Source organism: Salvelinus sp. IW2-2015, linkage group LG32, assembly GCF_002910315.2.
Source record: "Salvelinus sp. IW2-2015 linkage group LG32, ASM291031v2, whole genome shotgun sequence".
Taxonomy (NCBI): domain Eukaryota; kingdom Metazoa; phylum Chordata; class Actinopteri; order Salmoniformes; family Salmonidae; genus Salvelinus; species Salvelinus sp. IW2-2015.
In genome coordinates, this window is record NC_036871.1 from 16,458,950 (window position 1) to 16,469,854 (window position 10,905).

The 10,905-nt window shown below is 43.1% G+C and overlaps 1 pseudogene; it reads right to left on the reverse strand.

The window, feature by feature from the left end:
* Positions 1-7,670: 7,670 nt before the first annotated feature.
* On the reverse strand, positions 7,671-10,073 carry LOC111956982 (ladderlectin-like; annotated as a pseudogene).
* Between the last annotated feature and the right edge of the window lie 832 nt (positions 10,074-10,905).

The following is a 10,905-nucleotide window of genomic DNA, read 5'->3' on the forward strand; positions in this document are numbered from 1 at the left end:
GTGTGTGTGTGTGTGTGTGTGTGTGTGTGTGTGTGTGTGTGTGTGTGTGTGTGTGTGTGAATATCTATGTTCTGCAACATGAAAGTCAATTTAAATAGAACAGCTGCCTGCTTAAATCTCAAAAAGGCCTATTTTGAGAAATCCAACTTTAACAAAGATGCCCATCACTTACAATATAGTGTATTATTATTATTATTGAATAACAGCAGTCTCAAGGACATGTTCTGGCCACAGAACCTGCACTATAAAGACCTATTCCCAGAGGACTTCGGTCAAAAGTAGTGAACTATAAAGACAATAGGTTGTCATTTGGGATGTATCCCATTGGTGCTTTTTTTATATGGGCCTGTGCCCCATGAACATTATTGTCCCAAAAGCAGTCGCTCTAAGGCAGAACACCAAAGAGCTACTGAATACCAGGCAGTTTGTGTACCAACTACAGTATGGCTTACATTACTTTTTTATATAGTCCTATACCCCATGATTGATCAGTGTATCTTACTGCCCTAAAAGTCTGAGCTTATGGGTGAGTCGCACAAGATACAAGGCAGGAAAACAATCTATATTATATCATAACTTTTCCTAGCATAGGTTCATGGACTTACAGTGCAAACAGAAATGTGTCTATCTGTGTTCACACTTTATAAAAAGGACATACAAAAGGGATGCTTCAAATGTTTGTATGTTTGCATACTGTTCCTGTGGTTAGATTTTAATAAATATTTATCAACATTGACCACCTGATAGAATATCTTGATCAGTTGCTGTAAATGCTTTGAAATTACCTTTAAATCAAATTGTATTTGTCACATGCGCCGGATACAAGTGTAGACCTTACAGTGAAATGCTTACTTACAAGCACAACAATGCAGTTAAGAAAATACCAAAAAAATTAAAGTTTAAAAAAATGTTGAGATAAGAATAACAAATGATTAAAGAGCAGCAGTAAATTGAGGTAGTATGTACATGTAGATAGATCTATTAAAGTGACTATGCATAGATAATAACAGAGTAGCAGCAGGGCTAGGGGGGAGGGGGCCAATGCAAATAGTCTGGGTAGCCATTTGATTAGATGTTCATGAGTCTTATGGCTTGGGGGTAGAAGCTATTCAGGAGTCTCTTGGGCCTAGATTTGGCGCTCCGGTACCGCTTGCCGTGCGGTAGCAGAGAGAACAGTCTATGACTAGGGTGGCTGGAGTCTTTGACAATTTTCAGGGCCTTCCTCTGACACCACCTGGTTTAGAGGTCCTGAATGGCAGGAAGCTTGGCCCCAGTGATGAACTTACTGGGCCGTTCGCACTAACCTCTGTAGTGCCTTGCGGTCGGAGGCCGAGCAGTTGCCATACCAGGCAGTGATGCAACCAGTCAGGATGCTCTCGATGGTGCAGCTGTAGAATCTTTTGAGGATCTGAGGACCCATGACAAATCTTTCAGTCTCCTGAGGGGGAATAGGTTTTGTCGTGACCGCTTTACCACTGTCATGGTGTGCTTGGACCATGTTAGTTTGTTGGTGATGTGGACACCAAGGAACGTGAAGCTCTCAACCTGCTCCACTACACCCCGTCGATGAGAATGGGGGCGTGCTCGGTCCTCTTTTTCCTGTAGTCCACAATCATCTCCTTTGTCTTGATCACGTTGAGGGAGAGGTTGTTGTCCTGGACCACACGCGCAGGGTCTGACTCCTCCCTATAGTCTGTCTCGTTGTCTCAGTGATCAGCCTACCACCTGTTGTGTCATCAGCAAATTTAATGATGTGTTGGAGTCGTGCCTGGCCGTGCAGTCATAGTGAACAGGAGTACAGGAGGGGCTGAGCACACACCCCTGGAGGTGCCCTGTGTTGACGATCAGCGTGACAGATGTGTTGTCACCTACCTTACCTGGGGGGGCCCGTCAGAAGTCCAGGATCCAGTTGCAGAGGGAGGTGTTCATCCCAAGGCCCTTAGCTTATTGAGAGCTTTGAGGGCACTATGGTGTTGAACGCTGAGCTGTAGTCAATGAATAGCATTCTCACATAGGTGATCCTTCTTCCAGGTGGAAAGGCAGTGTGGAGTGCAATAGAGATTGCATCGTCTGTGGATCTGTTGGGGTGCTATGCACATTGGAGTGGTCTAGGGTTTATGGGATGATGGTGTTGATTAAGCCATGACCAGCCTTTCAAAGCACTTCATGCTACAGACGTGTGTGCGTAGGTCGGTATCATTTAGGCAGGTACCTAGGTTCTTGGCACAGGACTATGGTGGTCTGCTAAAAACTGTTGGTATGAAGACTCGAGGGGGGAGGTTGAAAATGTCAGTAAGACACTTGCTAGTGGTACGCATGCTCGCAGTACACGTCCTGGTAATCCGTCTTGCCCTGCGGCCTTGTGAATGTTGACCTATCTAAAGGTCTTACATCGGCTGCGGAGAGCGTATCACACAGTCTTCCTTTACAGCTGGTAGGCCATGTTTCAGTGTTATTTGCCTGAGCGAGCATAGAAGTAGTTTTGCTTTTCTGGAGGCTCGTGTCACTGGGCAGTCTCTGGTGTGCTTCCCTTTGTAGTCTGTAATTTTGCAGGGCCTGCCACATCCGACGAGCATCAGAGCTGGTTTAGTACGACTCGATCTTAGTCCCGTATTGACTTTTGCCTGTTTTGATGTCATCAGAAGGCATAGCGGATTTCTTATAAGCTTCCGTAGTTAGATCCCACCTTGAAAGTGCAGCTCTAGCCTTTAGCTCAGTGCGGATACTGCCTGTAATCCATGGTTTCTGGTTGGGTATGTACGTACGGTCACTGTGGGGACGACGTCATCAATGCACTTATTGATGAAGCCAATGACAGATGTGATGAACTCCTCAATGCCATTGGAGGAATCCCAGAAACATTTCCAGTCTGTGCAAGCAAACGTCCTGTTAGCTTAGCATCTTCTTCATCTGACCACTTTTTTATTGATCTAGTCACTGGTGTTTCCTGCTTTAATTTTTGCTTGTAAGCAGGAATCAGGAGGATGGAATTATGGTCAGATTTTCCAAATGGAGGGCGAGGGAGAGCTTTGTATGCATCTCTGTGTGTGGAGTATAGGTGGTCCAGAGTTCTTTTCCATCTGGTTGCACATTTAACATGTTGATAGAAATTAGGTAAAACTAATTTAAGTTTCCCTGCATTAAAGTCCCCGGCTACTAGGAGCACCGCCTCTGGGTGAGCGTTTTCTTGTTTGCTTATGGTGGAATACAGCTCATTCAATGCTGTCTTTGTGCCAGCCTCTGACTGTGGTGGTATGTAAACAGCTACAAAGAATATAGATGAAAACTCTCTCGGCAGGTAATGTGGTCTGCAGCTTATCATGAGAAACTCTACCTTTCGCGAGCAATGGCTCGAGACTTCCTTAGATATTGTGCACCAGCTGTTGTTTACAAAAATACATAGACCGCCGCCCCTTGTCTTACCAGACGCCGCTGTTCTATCCTGCCAGTACATCGTACAACCAGCCAGCTATGTTGTATGTTGATATTGTAGTTGTTCAGCCACGACTCCGTGAAGCACAAGATGTTACAGTTTTTAATGTCCCGTTGATAGTTTAATCTTCCCAATAACTTCTCCATTTTATTGTCCAAAGATTGCATGTTTGCTAGCAGAATTGAGGGGAGTGGGGGTTTATTCAATCGCCTCCTACTCCTCAGAAGGCAGCCCGTCCTCCGGCCTCTCTTTCTCCGCCTCTTCTTCACGCAGATTACTGGGGTCGTGGCCTGTTTCCGAGGGAGCCGTATATCCTCCGCTTTGGCCTCGTCAGAGTCATGAAAGAAGAAAAAGGATTCTGCTAGTCCGTGGTGAGTAATCACAGTCCTGATGTCTAGAAGTTATTTTCGGTCATAAGAGACGGTAGTGGCAACATTATGTGCAGAAATTGTTTTAAAAATGGTTAAAAAAAAGTTACAAACAACGCAGATAAACGAAAAAAAACACAAACGGTTGGGGGCACGTAAAACATATGCCTTCTGCTCCGGCGCCATTTTGATCAACCTTAACAAATGTGATCTCATGCCAATTTATTGCTGTGACTCCGTCAACATTGCCACCATACCTGGTTAAAAGGAAGTTAAATWTTTAGGAATTGTTATCACTAAAAACGTTCCAAATAGAGAATCTTTAAACTTCGATAATAGGACTCATTCCATGAGAGTTTCATTAAGTCAGTGGCAGCAACGTGATATCTAAATTCTGGGTCGTATTCTTTTGTCCAAGACAGATGGTTTATCTAGAATCATTTACCCAAGTCAGTCCCTTTTTCTTTATTCTAGGAACACAAAAAATGTAAATAGTTTGGAGGAATAAAACGCATTATATTCGGAAATCACAATTAGGGAAAGATTACGATCGTGGAGGTTTACAGGCTGTTGATTTTGAGTAGTTAGTGGGTGCTTTTAAAATTAAATGGTTGAAATTATGTCTGTCTAATCCAAGCTCTATGTGGTATCATATCCCTAATAGACTGTTTAATAACCTTGGTGGACTTGAATTCCTAATGAAATATGACTTTTTTGATTCTCCAAAATTACCTGTGAAATTGTCTAAGTTTCACCAGCAAATGTTATTTTTCTAGAAAATGATATTCAAGCATAATTTTACCCCCAACAAAACATTGACTTGGAACAAGAGCTATTACAATTAATAGGAAATCCATTTTCAAAGGCCTTTGGTTTGACAAGGGTATTCATTTTTCACGTGATTTGGTAGACAACACTGGGGAGTTTTTGCCATTTGATGAGTTCATCGATAAATCTCAGGTTAATAATTCTCAGAGAAAATATATGAAGGTTTGCAAAGAAATTCCACTTCCTTTACTTTGACTTAAGAAACTTTTGAGGTTCTCTCTTTTCCAAGTTACGAATGAATGACTTGAATACTTTGGATAAAAAAAATGCAACAATATGATTGAGTAATTTTGGGTAATTATAATTTAATACATTGCTATGGAACTGACCAACCCATGCTCTGGTTAAAAGAGATGACCTTTCACCTTACTTGTCCAGTTATCCCAAAGGTTTAAGGAACTAATTTTAAAATATATTTTTCAATCTACCCTGTAAATGATATTTTGCACAAAAGGTTATTTAATTTTCTCCCATTGGATTCACAGGAATGTCTCTGTATTGATATGTAATAGTGTTGTTGCAATAATAAAATGTAAATCAAGTGTTTGGTACCATTCCATTTTCAACATTCGAGACATGAACCATCCTCCCCTAAGCAGCCTCCTCTGAACTAGCTAGAGAGGAACCATGCTCTGAAGGGTGGCCAGTCCTCTTTTGGTGGTGCCGGGTAGAGATTAGAGTTAATGTCCACCATCGCCTTGCAGGTGGCCTCGCCAGTCTCGTCCTTGATGAATATCATACAAAACAATCTATTTTTGGTTCCAAGCACCTTTAATGTTTTACTGAAGGAGTTTTAGTTAAGCACATCCTCTTTCTTCCCTTACTGACCCTAATGGGTATTGCCACCACCTTCCCTTCATTACTGTGATCATGGTGATGCAATTATACTAGCTARCTGTGCACGGAGGGAATAAACACGTCACACTGAGCATCATGCGATTCCATATGAAATGCATTGCTAAAGCCCTTTTTACATCAGAAGATTTCACAAAGTGCTTATACAGAAACCCAAACAGCAAGCAATGCAGATCTAGAAGCATGGTGGCTAGGGGGAAAATACTCCCTCGAAAGGCAGGAACCATGCTCTGAGGGGTGGCCATTCCTCTTCTGGCTATGCCGGGTGGAGATTAGAGTACATGGCCATTAAGGCCAGATCGTTCAAGCTGTTGAAACATTCATAGATGACCAGCAGGGTCAAATAATAATCACAGTGGTTGTAGAGGGTGCAACAGGTCAGCACAGCCGGAGGAAACGTCAGTTGGCTTTTCATAGAGAGAGTCGAAAACAGCACGTCCGATGAACAGGTATTACATTACCAACAGGTTCCATATCTGCAGGCAGAACAGTTGAAACCAGTCTAATAGAGTTGGCTCTAATAAGTACATCTTGTACACACGTCTATACCCAGCGAGAGAGTTTGGTAACGCAAAGCTACATTCTGGGATTCTAAAAACCAAACGACTGCACCACTACTTGGTCTACAGGGAACGGATGGGGTAGGGAAATGTAATACTAATATTCACAGACAGCGACCTGACATCCACGTGATAATTTTCAACTTTTAAAGCTATACACACACTGTTTGTTTACATTAGTGTTTGTGGAGTAATAAACTCAGCAAGAAAAGAAAAAGGGATTTTTCAGGACCCTGTCTTTCAAAGATAATTTGTAAAAATCCAAATAACTTCACAGATCTACATTGTAAAGGGTTTAAACACCGTTTCCATAAGCTTGTTAAAAACATGCACCTGTGGAACGGTCAATAAGACACTGACAGCTTAGTCGGTAGGCAATTAAGGTCAGTTAGGACACTAAAAGAGGCCTTTCTACTAATTCTGAAAGACACCAAAAGAAAGACGCGCAGGGTCCCTGCGTGAACGTGCCTTAGGCACGCTGCAAGGAGGCATGAGGACTGCAGATGTGGCCAGGGCATTAACTTGCATTGTCCTTGCAGTGAGACACGCTACGAAGACAGGAACGACAGCTGATCGTCCTCGCAGTGGCAGAACACGTGTAATACCTGCACAGGATCGGAACATCACACCTGCGGGACAGGTACAGGATGGCAACAACTGCCCGAGTTACACCAGGAAGGCAAAATCCCTCCATCAGTGCTCAGACTGTCCGCAATAGGCTGGACTGAGGTCTTGTAGGCAGGTCCTCACCAGACATCACCTATGGGCACAAACCCACCCTCGCTGGACCAGACAGGACGGCCAAGAAACTAAAATAAGCTCTTCACTGACGAGTCGCGGATTTGTCTCACCAGGGGTGATGGTCGGATTCGCGTTTATCGTATAAGGAATGAGCGTTACCACGAGGCCTGTACTCTGGAGCGTGATCGATTTGGAGGTGGAGGGTCCGTCATTGCCTGCTGTGACACACCGCCCCAGACACTCAACGCTGTGCAGTACAGGGAAGACAGCCTTCTCCCTCATGTGGTACCTTCCTGCAGGCTCATCCTGACATGACCCTCCAGCATGACAATGCCACACTGCTAGTTCTGTGGGTGATTTCCTGCAAGACAGGAATGCCCGTGTTCAGCCACGGCCAGCGAAGAGCCCGGATCTCAATCCCATTGAGCACGTCTAAGACATGTTGGATCGGCGGGTGAGGGCTAGGGCCATTCCCCCAGAATTGTCCGGGAACTTGCAGGTGCCTTCGTGGAGTAACATATTCACAGCAAGAACTGGCAACCCTGGTGCAGTCCATGAGGAGATGCACTGCAGTACTTAATGCAGCTGGTGGCCAGACCAGATACTGACTTACTTGTGACCGCCCCCTTGGTCAGGGACACATTCCATTTCTGTGGAACTTGTTCAGTTTATGTCTGTTGTTGACTCTCATGTTCATAAATATTTAAACATGTTAAGTTTCCTGAAATTTAATGCAGTTGACAGTGAGACGACATTTTTTTACAACTTTTTGGGTCCTAACAATTCTATTCTTCAACAATGGATCAAAGATTGAAATGCCCACTGAACAGACACCCAAACTGCATCTTCAAGAAACAAAGTGAATCCATGTTTAATAACCACTCATGAGATTAAATACGTACACTCGTTTTATTGACAACAAGCTACAATAATTACACAACAAGTCAAACGTATTTTTACAGCAACACATACCTTCAAAGTAATTCACTATAACATGAAACATTTGCAGTTAGGATGCTGACACCAGAGTAGCATTTTTGGTTTCAATCGATAGTTTGAGGGATTAAACAGGTTCTTATGGAGCACACGGAGGGATAGCTCTTCCACATGATTCATCTTCCAGTCGTTTTCAGCTTAGAGGAAACACGAAATAGAAAAGTAGGTCACATTTATTTGTTAAGCCTACTCTGAAAAAGTTGAATTTGATGAATGATAATGGGCTTACTGTACCTCCAAAGTTGATCTGAATACATGGCTCTCTGGCACCATTGTGGTTATTCGGCTCCCCTTCAGCCCAGCTCTCGTGATCAAATTTGGAGCCGTCACTCCAGAACCATAGCCTGTCCTGTGGGGAAGTAGTGAGATCTCAGTATCAAAATTAGATATGCTTGCTGAAAATCCGACATACTCATGGCTTTCCTCCACCACCAGTAGCACCAAAACCGTAAAAATCCCAATGCATTCAATGGCCGTAGACTTGAATGTGAAAAACCAAACTACAACCGTTTAAATAGCACCAACTCAGTTGTTATATGTCACCATTAAGGCTTCCAGATTTTAACGCCATACAAACTTTAGACATGGCAACCTATTCCATATCGGTCTGGCCTTTTAATACCACGCTATAGTATTCATTCTTTTTGTACATCTGTAAGATCTTCCAAAACAGTTTATTTTATTTTTATATAGACACACTTTCTTAACTTGACAAAAACGTCAGCTACAACCTTAATCCCAAGGTCTCGAAATAGAAAAAGCCAGCTAGTAAATTGTTTCTGCGCCATAGCAAAAGAGGAAGAGGCGAAGCGAGAAGGATAACTGCGCCCAAAATCTGCCTTCTCAAGCAAGTCGTTTTTGTATGGCCGTCAATAAGATGTCGAATTTCATTCAAGAAAAATATAGTGGCTTATTTGAGCAAATATACGTTTTGTAATGCTTAGGTTGTTACGAGTACTGATACAAATAGCACACATGACATGTCAGAAACTGAGAAAACCATTTATACCGGAGTTGTGCCTGTCACTCGAATCTGCTCTCTCATAGGCTAGAATGGTCCCACCTGATCTGCCCGACATTGCAGACTCTTCACATCGTTAGAGGCCAATGGAGTATCTGGTCAATCTGTGGCAATTGCTCTGGAGTTGAAAGACTGTTTGGATATTTTCAGATGATCAACTCAAATCTAGACCTACATCCAACAGTATTTCTTTTGCCAATGACTTCACACGAACCTTAGTCACATGCCTAATACTTATAACCACTAGGCTAATAAAGCACATTAATATCAGTATAAAAAGACGACATTGGGCCATTCAAAGCATCAGTTGCGATTGCTATTCCCCATTATTTGCTAAATGGCAATGAGTGTCGGCACCATCTTTCCTCTGCGGTACCTCAAACTGTGGTCATTACCAGCGAGTTGATTACTCCTGGCACAGAGTTGTCTGAGCAGTGTCTTAACACCTACTCGGAGCTGATGGTTTTATTAGTCTTAAAACAGGATTCCTAGGACCTGACAGATTGATGAGTATACTACTCTGTTCAGCTAGAGTATACCTCTCACTGGAGTCACTTCTATTAAGGCATCTTCATTTTACTCAACTATGACAACTGGTACCTTTTCCACCTTTGCTTGAACAGCATCAAATCCACCAATCCAGGTAAGAGGGAAACTGCCATCGCGATCAACACCACCGCCTGTAGAATCGGGACTCTTCATAGCTGTGCACAGATGCCAGGTTTGCGCCAAGGTACTTTACAGTGTTGTGCACAGGCTTCAGTTTTTCTCCAAGTAACTGACAGTGCGCCTAGAGCAAGCAGTACACAGAGACAAAGACACGTCATAATGGAAGTATTAGGCAGTGTGTCAGTCTGAGAATTTGTCTTCTGGACTCTCAAATATTGCCATCGGAACTAATGTTCAATAAACAGGCTCTTAGAGATTAGTTCATCTCTGTCTTAACCCATGTCCTGAGGGTTCTAATATACAAGAGGGCCCAACTCAACAAATAAATATTGAAAAGCCTATAGAACATTTTTATTACAGCATATTAAGGGGAGTTCAGTATTTTACATGAGGCGCCTGTTAAAATAAGGCCAAAGCACCTTTAACTAAAAAACAAAATTGATTTCAATTGTAGAGGGTAAGCATTATACCTCTGCATTGGGCCATGTCCTTGAAGTTTTGACAAACATGAAGCAGCGTGAATTAAATTGGAACCAGCCTCTGGGGCATGTGTTTCTTTGGTCTGGTGCAAATTTCACCATTCATTCGAAAGGAGAAGACAGGGAGTGTTCCGAAATTGCAACCGACTTTAAAGGATAGTCCTGACTGACCGATCCCTTGCATCATAAATAACATTTGTAGATCAGTCATGCCACACTACAACAAAAGATACACAATGAATGATGTAAAGCACAAACTCATTCCACAGACGCCGAGTGTCTACAGGTTTTCCTCCTCCCTCGATTGAGCAATTTAGTCACTAATTAGTAAAGAACTCCCCTCACCTGGTTGTCTAGGTCTTCATTGAAAGGTAAACCACCTGCAGATACAAGGCACTCCGTGGAATGAGTTTGACACTCGTGATGTAAAGTGTGAGGCTGACTCTTACTTGCGTCGTTCACAGTCATTATGTCGCCCAGTGTAAAGCAGCGCTGAGAAGCAGTAGAAGGGTCAACGTCGCCATGGTGATAGTCTCCTGAGACACACACACACGAGATAAGCCATCAGTGTGTCCCCAACCTCTCCTCGAGTACCCCAGCAAGTCCACTTATCACATTCAACTAATGAAGGGCTAAGGAATACCAGGCATCATGTCTTCCACCACATACAGTAGATTAGGAATGTTTGACTCCCAAATGGCACTATAGGGAATTGAAAGCATCTGATATTCACCATCTACTTAAGTTAAGGAGAAGTCTATGCTCTTGGTTCTCCCCAAAACCACACCCTAGCTAACTAACCCCGATGCATGCACACCTGGTAAGACACCGTTTTGCAAATGAAATTGGCTGGTAAAGTGCATTCTTCTAGAGCAGGAGACTAACTTGCCTAGCATGAGCTACTTTTCTTTATACAAACCGTCGCAAGCGACTTCTTTTAAATAGGCTCATTCTT